The sequence below is a fragment of the Pan troglodytes genome, chromosome 13 (assembly GCF_028858775.2).
Source record: "Pan troglodytes isolate AG18354 chromosome 13, NHGRI_mPanTro3-v2.0_pri, whole genome shotgun sequence".
In the NCBI taxonomy this organism is placed as follows: Eukaryota; Metazoa; Chordata; class Mammalia; order Primates; family Hominidae; genus Pan; species Pan troglodytes.
In genome coordinates this window covers 58,414,653-58,424,938 of record NC_072411.2, presented here as the reverse complement: position 1 = coordinate 58,424,938, position 10,286 = coordinate 58,414,653, and the positions used below count along the sequence as shown (strand labels likewise).

The following is a 10,286-nucleotide window of genomic DNA, read 5'->3' as shown; positions in this document are numbered from 1 at the left end:
TGTGTTCTAAGAAGGATAATTTTCCAAGATATATATTTCTGGGGGGAGAAAAGGATATGAGCATAACAGTATGTATAGTATGTACCATTTGTGCTTAAAAATAAATTGCATGTCTCTCAAAAAAGAGATTAAAAAAATTTTTTTAATAAAAGTTGCAATGTTTATATCCACATAGAAATATTTGTGAAGGGAAATACAGGACACTGATAACAATGGTTTCCTCTAGGAAAGGAAACCTGGGATCTGTTGCTGAGGCTGGAGTGCAGTGGTGCGATCTCAGCTCACTGCAACCTCCGCCTCCTGGGTTCAAGAGATTCTCCTGCCTCAGCCTTCCGAGTAGCTGGGATTACAGGCATGAGCCACCATGCCCGGCTAATTTTTGTATTTTTTAGTAGAGATGGGGTTTCACCATATTAGCAAGGCTGGTCTCAAACTCGTGACCTCAGGTGATCCGCCCGTCTTGGCCTCCCAAAGTGCTGGGATTACAGGCTGAGCCACTGTGCCAGGCTAGGCATACTTTTCAATGAGTACTCTCTCATACCTTTTGAATTTTGCACCATACATGTGGGTTTCTTATGAAAAAAAACATATATTTTAAAAGACCCAAATAACTTGGGAAGAAGAAGAAGAAAGAGCTTTAGGAAGGGAAGTGAAAGCTATTTCTGCCAAGCGGCACAGCTCTGAAGTAGTTGAATAAATGCTTCACCCAGAGATGAGAGTCAAGAGAAAGGTAAAGAATTCCCACTCACATTTCCTCCACCATGAGGACTCTGTATGGATTTAAAATTAATTCAATTTTGGAATAAAGAAATGACTGAATTTTCCAAAATTAAGGAAGGAAGAAAGAAAAGGAGGGAGAGAGAGAAGAAGTAGGGGAGGGAAAGGAAAAAATGCAATTGGTAGCAGCATGCAGGATGGCAGAGGAAATCTGAGGTTTCCTGGGTAGCCCAGGGAGTGAGCTGATAATTGTCTGCACTGTGTAGGAGAGATTGGCATGAGGAGGGAGAATAAGAGTCAATGCCATTTTAAAAGGAGAAGTCAGGCTTGTTGACTAATTGGATATGCTTGAGAACTAGGAATGAGCATATCATGAGCAGGATGATTTTGCAGTGACAGCTTTCCAGGAAAAATTGCTGCATTCTCAACATCTGCATGCATCTGAGAATTACACCTGGATTCTTCACTTCCATGCCTTGATTTTAATCCTTAGGAAAGTAGGCCTTAGGGTACTACTTGTGATTCTAAAATGGAATAAGTAATGATTTAATTCCCAGCCAGTAAAGGGCAATCCAAATGACTGGCTCCACCATTTCCCTAGGGCTAGTTTGTAACCTGGGACAGAAATAAGCTGTGTGTATTAAATCAATACGATCACTCACAGGTGAAAAAAAAAAAAAAAGGCATTGCTTTGGTGACTTTGTATTATATGAACTATTTCTGTTTCTGAACTGTTTACTTTCTTCAGATGATATAAGCCTGGCCACTTTTCTATGATGAGCTAACACCAGCTAGGAACTTGGTACCTTGAGCAAGTGCTCCAAGGTGCTATGACGCAACTTACAACCCCTGCCTGTCGCACTGGGTGTCACAATGGCCAGGGTTGCCTAAAAGAGAAGATTGTGTAACACTTCACAGTGCTCAAGTGCTTTCCTTCTCTCTACCAGCTTCAATGGGAGCTTCTTATCTGAGCATGGGACCAGAGGAGACCAGGGGAAGTGTTATGTGTACCACCCAGAAGGCACTGTTGGTCATCCTCTGATCTCTTCAAGCTTGACCACGCGGATAATGAAATCACTGCCTACTACAGCATTCCCGATGTGAAACAGGATTACTACACAGTATATCTATGAAACACTGTGACATATGTGTTTGTCATGTTTTATTATTCAGAATTAGCAAAAGAAGTGGGGGTCTGCCTGCCTCCACAGATGCCACTGTCCTGTTTCTCCAACTTTGGCTCCTCAATTCTTGTCATTCCCTAAGGCTGCGTCCTCAGCACTCTTTTCTCTGTGTGATATTCTCCATTTCCACATTTTTGCATTTCACCCATCAGGTGATTGACTTCCAAATCCACTTCTGTAGCCTTGATTTCTCCTGGGGTTGATCTAACCACCTAGCAGGTACCTCTTCCTACTTACTTCAAAGTCAGAATTTCCAAAAATGAGCGCTTTACACCACCCCTTTCCTTCCAGTATTTTCTCTTCCTTACTTTTCTACACTACACCCCAAGTCTATCAAGCACGTAAGGTAGATTCCTAGAGTAATTTTTCTTCCTCCTTCTGTCTTGCCATGCACCTCATGCTAGAGCTGTGGCCTTGGTTCAGGACCTCGTCACCTCTCTACTCCGATTCTAACTACCTCTTGAATGGATTTCTCTATTTTTAGTTTCTCCTCTTTCTACTTCTCTGTCACACTGTTGCCTGAATATTCCTTCAAATGCTCCGAACCTTCTTTGCAACAGAGTTTACCTTATTCCAACAAGCTGGGAATGTGTCCTAAAAATTTTCTCATGGTTTTTGTTGTCTCCTTGTAGTGTTATCATCATCGACGAATTTCTCTAAATGTAAATGTTTCTTTTTTTTTTTTTGGAGACGGAGTCTCACTCTGTTCCCTAGGCTGGAGTGCAATGGCACAATCTTGGCTCATCGCAATCTCTGCCTCCTGGGTTCAAGGGATTCTCCTGCCTCAGCCTCCTGAATAGTGGGATTACAGCCGCACCACCATGCCCAGCTTTTTTTTTTTTTTTTTTTTTTTTTTGGTATTTTTAATAGAGACAGGGTTTCACACATTGGCCAGGCTGGTCTTGAACTTCTGACCCCAGGTGATCCACTCACCTCGGCCTCCCAAAGTGCTGGGATTATAGGGGTGAGGCACCACGCTTGGCCTAAACTTTTCTTAAACTTTAATATTATTAGTCTATATCACATCCTGGGTAATGAGTTCTCTAAGTTTACCATGTTTGGGGTAAAAGTGTTTCTCAATTTGTGTTAAGATTCTAGCAAAATACTGCTCAAACTAAGTTTAAAGGCTAATTTTGTTGTTGTTGTATGTTTTTTTAGAGACATGGTCTTGCTCTGTTGCAAAGGCTGGAGTGCAGTGGCACAGTATAGCTCACTGCAGCCAGCCTCAAACTCCCAGGCTCAAGCAACCCTCCAACCTTAGTCTCCCAAGTAGCTGGAACTACAGGTGTGTACCACCACACCTGGGTAATTTTTTTTTAATTTTTAATTTTTATTTTTTGTAGAGACAAGGTCTCACTATGTTGCCCAGGCTGGTGTCAAACTCCTGGCCTCAGTTGATCCTTCTGTCTCGGCCTCTCAAAGTGCTAGGATTACTGGTGTGAGTTACTACACTTAGCCCACCACTTATTGTTTAAGGGCAATTTACTGACTCATATAAACACAAAATCCAGAATTTTTTCTAGTCAGGCATGGCTGCTTCTAGTGGCTCAATATCATATTAGGAATATGTTTGTCTCTTTCTTCTGGACAACCCAAACTATACACTCAACCTGTTTGAACAACCCAGCAAAAAGACAGTTTTTACTTAAAACTTCTGCAAGAGAGTTTCGGCAAGGACTTTTCATTGTCCCAGATTTAGTCACATACCCATCTCTAAAAAAGTGCAGTGCCAAGGGAAAATATCTGATGAGACCTGTTTTACACACCTGCTATTGTGACAGAGAAATACAGAAAAAGAGGCAAGTTAACCTAACACAAATCTCAAAGTATTGATTATCTATAGAACAGAAGGTTTCTTGTACCAGAAGGAGTTGGGTGGACTGCTGGATGCACATGCGTGCAGGCGCACACACACACACACACACACACACACACCCCCTTTGAATGCTTTTGGCTACATGTAACAAAATCCTCAACTCAAACGTACTTAAACAATAGAGTTCTTTAATTTACCTAACCAAAAGTCTGCATAAAAAAATGTCAGGATGGTGTAGAGCCTTTTTCTATTTTCCTGCTGGATCACCCTCTGTCTTCCTTCAAGTCATAGGATGGTTGGGGCAGCTCCAAGCATTACACTCTCATACAAGGAGAAAGGGTAAGAGAGATCTTCCGTATCATCTTTCCCAGAAACTCCTAGCTGACTATTCTTGCCCTCATTGGCAGGGATTCAGTGAAAAGCACACCTCAGATCAATTTGGAAAGAAAAATGAGATAATTGGCTTAGGGCACCACATTTGTTCCTTGGGCTAGGCAAACTAGAATGGACTTTTAGCAAGAAAAAATAAATAAATAAAAAGGCCTTTAGGTAGGCCACTAGTAATGTTTTACATAAGACTTTTTTCCTTGTGTTCTGAAATTTTTTTTTTTTTTTTTTTTTGAGACAGGGGCTCACTTTGTCGCCCAGGCTGGAGTGCAGTGGCACGATCTTGGCTCTCTGCAGCTTCGACCTCAGGCCTTCCACTTGAGCATCACCATTGGCTGGTGAGGCCTCATTTTTATTGCCCTGCTCCCTCAGTTCCACCAGCTCATTTTTAAACTCCCTATTTATTTGCCTTTGTTTGTTAGGTTACATGTTCAAAATAAAAACTTTGAGAAGCCCTGAACTAAATAATCTAAGATTCTTTAGATTTCTGAAGTTAGGATTCAAAATTAAAAACAATATTTAAGAATCTCGGGGGCCAGGCACAGTGGCTCACCCCTGTAATCCCAACACTTTGGGAGACAGAGCAGGGAGGATTGCTTGAGCTCAAGACTTTGAAGCCAGCCTGGCTAACATAGCGAGACACCTCTCTCTTCTCTCCAATAAATAAATAAACAAACAAATAAATAAATAAATAAAATTAGCCATGCATGGTGGTGCACACCTGTAGTCCCCACCATGAAAGTGAGGCCTTACCAGCCAATGGCCCTGAAGCACCTCTGGAAAGGTACATCACTTCAGAATGGGATTTTAAAACCCCATTTCTCCCCCATTTCTTTCATTTTAAAGAATAAACTAAAGTTAGAAGAAGTAAAATGAGTTGACCTTGTTCTTCCACAGGTTATTTAGGATTATAGTCTGATTCTCTAATTCCCTAATCCCTTCATATCTTTTATGTCTTTATAATTCTGTATTTGTCTTCAGATTTTGCTCTTTACCCACACACTAAGAAGTCCTTAAAGATGAATCTTAATGGAGAAGTCATTACCTTATTTCAGTAGCCTTTTATGATCTTTCTCTAACACCATTCAATTATTCTTAATATATAATGTCCTAAACTACATGCAGCATTTCAGTTTCAATACACAGTGACCTATTCTGTTGTAGACTGAACGGGCAGTGCTAAGCACTCCAACACTGAACATAATATTGTGTGTTCCAATCTTGCCTCTACGAGCCTCAGCTTCCTAACTCACGGGGTTGAAGTCCATGTGTAGTGTACTTAACATAGCCTGGTACACAGTTACTGCTATGTGTTAGCTGTTATTTTCTCATAACTTTTCCCCAAATTATTCTTGACCAAAGAATCTGGAAATTATTAGGTATTTCCCTCCCAGAGATAAAAAGCCAATGTTGCCTATACCCACAGCCTTTTATCTCGTATTTAGAATCATTTCCATAAATTCATTTCCTTCACTTTATTTTTTTCCCCTCCTATATCTTTTGTTGTATCATTCACAATTTCACTTTCCTTGGAAACTAAGGGTGAAGGATCAGACTCATACTAGTAGAGTTAAAAGGGGTCTTAAATGAAGGAAGGGGCAGCTTAGAGAATTCAGGTCACTTGGCTTGAATCATCAATATTTCAAGTTCCCTATGCAAATCACATAGTTCCAATTTACCAATTTCCAAATCATAAATTTGGGTCAGTGTTCAAATTTCTGTTCCCTGTTTCTTTGCCTCTGTTCCCAATTTCTAACAAATCTCCATTATGTATTTGTCTGAATAGGTAAAATAATAAAAGAAAAAAATGGCAGGGGGTTGGAGGGAGAGTTGTTATAAATTATCTAAGTGTCTGAAGATAGGCTAGGTGATTGTGTAATCCTGTGCATACATAACAAAATCTTCATTTGCCTCCTTCACCAAAGAGAGTTTCAGAAGAATCTCATAAAGTTCTAAAGAAGTTAGTATAATGAAAATTTTTGTAAATGTTAATGTTTTTCTAATTTTTTATAACTATGTGATTAAAAATTTAATTGCTTTCTCTGTTTTTGAATACACAAATACATGATTGTTGAGAGAATTACCAGGGTGTAAATGTCTTCTAGTAAGCAATAGAAAGGGACGTTTGCTATAAGCATTGGTGGTTCAGTGGTAGAATTCTCGCCTGCCACGCGGGAGGCCCGGGTTCGATTCCCGGCCAATGCAAGTTTTGACTTCTAGTTTTTTCTGTGGGTATCATACACAGGAGCCTCAAAGTTCAATAACAGGGCCTTTAAACACTGGACTCATGCAAATAAAGAAATATTAATGAAAGCCAATTCCCTATTTCACTTTTACTTCGAGCAGTCAAGAAGGTGGTTTCCCTGAGCTTCGCTGATTTTTTTCAGCCCTCCTTTTATATTGTTTTTGGGCGGCCTAGATGTGAGCAAAATGTATGTACAAGTAACGGGGTAAGTGTTCTAAGATACAACAGGAAAGGAGAAAAAAGAAAAAGCAAGCGTTGGCTGATTTGGAGATGCCGGGGATTGAACCCGGGACCTCACACATGCGAAGCGCGCGCTCTACCACTGAGCTACATCCCCCAGCCGAAAACTTATTTCTGGTGTCCATACTCATTCAGTCTGCTACCTCTAGTCAAATTACTGTATTAAGAACTTTATTTTTAAAAATTTATATTGGTGAGTGCTTCTGAAACATGTTTCTTCTTTTCCCATACCCATCCTAAGTTGTTTCCACTGTGCATTCAGACCTCGCGCAACGAGCTGGCAACGAAACGCTCAGCTGGGACCAATGAAGCCTCACTCCAGAGCGCTTCTGCTGGACGTCGGGAGCCTGGGATCCTGGAGGGATCCGGTGCCCTGCGCGGCCACAGCGGCGGGACTCCCCGGTGCCCAATGCCTGCCGGAGCTGGCACCTCCCCAGGCTTATTGCGCAGGCAGCGCAGATCCAGGAGGCCGTGGTGTGTCCGGCCTCTGGCTTTGCTGCCGGGTAGAACCCCGGTCCAAACCTCGAGCCCGGGCCCAGCGCTCGGGCCGCGCCGCGAGCGTCGCCTCGGGTGCTCATGGAGACTGGTTCATGGAGCAGAAAGCTGGAGACCTTCTCTTTGCACACGAAAATGTTATGGATTTACCTGAACACTCTTCACCCCTGAAAATAAATGCACATCTCAGGAAAACCACGTGTTCACACCAAATCCCCATACCTTGCTTATGTAAGGGTTACAGCCAGATGACCCCTTGCAGATAAAAATGATTTGCAGCTTGCTCTTCATTTTCATGAGGCTCAAACTGAAAGAAAGAATATGACACCACCACCCTCCCTGTAGCTTAGTCATATATAAACTGTGATAAGATCGGGGCAGGGGACTTGCTCCAGGTAGATTTTTTTTTTTTCTCCTTTTGATATTCACACCCTGGGCCAGTCTTAACGGATTGGTAAGTGGTGATCGTAGTGTAAGTCATTGAACATCTCCTTTAATGTCTTCTGAACCCTCTCTAACCACTAATGGTACCCAAGCTCCAAATTAAAAGACCTACCCTGAGTCCTGTTCCCTCTGAAATTGCCTCTCCAGTTGGCTGAGTGCTAGGTAAATCGATGTGCTGACTTGCAGTATAGTCAGATGAGGTGTGTTTGACTTTTTCAGGTGTAGTTTAAGCTGATACCACCCCAGCCTGGTGAAAGCTGAGTGGTGGAAGCCTCAGACACTCCGATGGGAGCAGGGTAGATATCTGGTGTCGAGGTAGCTGGGTCACCGTCACTTCCAGCTGACCTGTAAGGCTGGCCCCAACAGGTAGCACCGTGAGGGCCTAGAATTTCCACTCCTTCAGTTGCAGAGCACTCCCGATAAATGACCATTTGGTCAGCAAGCCGAGAGCCAGAGCAGAAAACAGAGATTTCAAAATCATTCTGAGCAAACCACAAGTTTCACAATCAACTTCTGAATTAAAAATAAATAAACCATTGTGTTTGCTTACAGTAATTTAAACAAATAATGGCTCATAATTGAATTTTGGTTTAAACTAGAACAGGACACAGGCTGATCTAATTCAAATATAATACGGAATGTCCAAGAGGACAGTCATTGAAGAGTTCTGCTCTACCAAGCCTGAACATTTCCAAATCACCCTCTGCATTCCACCCTCAGGCACTAGAACATGAGCATCTTCAATTGATTCTGAATCAGGAAATGGGGACACAGTCATTTCTCCACCCAATGCAAATTTAAACTATACTATTCAGTTTATTATGAGGGAAATATGGCCTCTGGCGTCTTCAACTTTGTCATCTTTTTGGGGATCCTCTTCCTCATGTTATGGTTATTTCTCCATCACCTGAGGCCTTCCATTTTGGGGGCTTTTTTTCTCAGGCAATTCGGAAATTTCAGAGCCCAGAGAAGATCCCTTTTAAATGTCCACTCCCATTTCAAGAGTTCAGGCTATGTAGGTGCATCTGATAAAGCAAATGAGGCTGATCTCTAAAACCAACAGAGGACGTAAAGTTGATTTAGAGCTCTAAAGCCAACAGGGGATGTGAAATTGCTTTACTGGCCTACCTTAATCAAAAAGGCTCTCACTTAGTGGGTTTTTTCAGCCACTATGGCTGATGGGAGAGGTGAAGCAGCAGGTGCACTTTTGCATTGGGGGCCTTTTCAGGAAAGCTTGTTGGATCCAGCTCTGCTCAAATATGTAAAGAGGATGACCAAATGATATGGTTTGGATCTGTGTCCTCACCCAAATCTCATGTCCAGTTGTAATCCCCAGTGTTGGAATGGGGTCTTGTGGGAGGTGATTGGGTCACAGGGTGCTTTCTCATGAATGGTTTAGTACCATCCTCTTGGTACTGTCTTCTGCGATAGTGAATGAGTTCTCGTGAGATCTGTTTAAAAGTGTGTGGCACCTTCCCCCCGACTCTCTTGTTGCTGCTCTGACCATGTGAAGTGCCTGCTCCTGCTTTGCCTTTCATCATGAACATTGGTTTCCTGAGGCCCATCCCCAGAAGCTGAGCAGATGCCAGCATCATACTTCCTGTACAGCCTGCATAACTGTGAGCCAATCAAACCTCTTTTCTTTAAAAATTACCGTCTCTGGCCAGGCGAGGTGGCTCATGCCTGTAATCCCAGCATTTTGGGAGGCTGAGGAGGGTGGATCACCTGAGATCAGGAGTTCGAGACCAGCCTGGCCAACATGGTGAAGCCCCATCTCTACTAAAAATACAAAAATTAGCAGTGTGTGTTGGTGCATGCCCGTAATCCCAGCTACTCAGGAGGCTGAGGCAAGAGAATCACTTGAGCCCAGGAGGCGGAGGTTGCAGTGAGTGGGGATGGCGCCACTGCACTCCAGCCTGGGCGACAGAGCAAGACTCCATCTCAAAAAAATAAAAATAAAAATAAAACAACAACAACAAAAAATACCATCTGTCAGGTATTTCTTTATAGCAATGCAAGAATGGCCTAATACACCAAATGTCGAAAATTATGGAATATTTAAAATCCAGTTCTATCATCTATGCTCCCCACATCTCTCTTGGTTAGAGACAGTCCCCTATTCTCAGTCTGTGTCACACACATATCATTCACAAGGTGTGATGATTAATATTAGGTGTCAACTTGATTGGATTGAAGGATGCCTAGATAGCCAGTAAAGTATTGTTTCTGGGTGTGTCTGTGAGGGTGTTGCCAGAGGAGATTAACATTTGAGTCAGTGAACTGAGAGAGGGAGACCCACTCTCAGTGTGGGTGGGCACCTTCCAATTGGTTGCCAGTGCAACTAGAACAAAGCAGATGGAAGAAGGTGGGATAAGCTGGCTTGCTGAGTCTTCCGGCTTTCATCTTTCTCCCATGCTGGATTGGACTTCAGACTCCAGGTTCTTCGGCCTTTGGACTCTTGGACTTATATCAGTGGTTTGCTGGTGGCTATCGGGTCTTCAGTCACAGACTGAAGGCTGCACTGTCGGCTTCCCTGCTTTTGAGGCTTTTGAACTTGGACTGAGCCACTGCTGGCTTCTTTCTTCCTCAGCTTGCACACAGCCTATTGTGGGACTTTGCTTTGTGATTGGTATGAGTCAATACTCCTTAATACACTCCTATATATATATCCTATTTGTTCTGTCCCTCTGGAAAACCCTGACTAATACACAAGGATTGACCTTAAACCCCCTTATAAAGCAGATGACATCTACCTCTG

General features: G+C 42.6%; 2 non-coding genes across 2 annotated transcripts; one reads left to right on the top strand and one right to left on the bottom strand.

The window, feature by feature from the left end:
- The first annotated feature begins 6,238 nt into the window (after positions 1–6,238).
- On the top strand, positions 6,239–6,309 carry TRNAG-GCC (transfer RNA glycine (anticodon GCC)). Its single transcript has one exon. It is a non-coding gene; the product is annotated as a tRNA-Gly (tRNA).
- A 305-nt stretch (positions 6,310–6,614) lies between these two features.
- Positions 6,615–6,686, bottom strand: TRNAA-CGC (transfer RNA alanine (anticodon CGC)). Its single transcript has one exon. It is a non-coding gene; the product is annotated as a tRNA-Ala (tRNA).
- Positions 6,687–10,286: the final 3,600 nt, after the last annotated feature.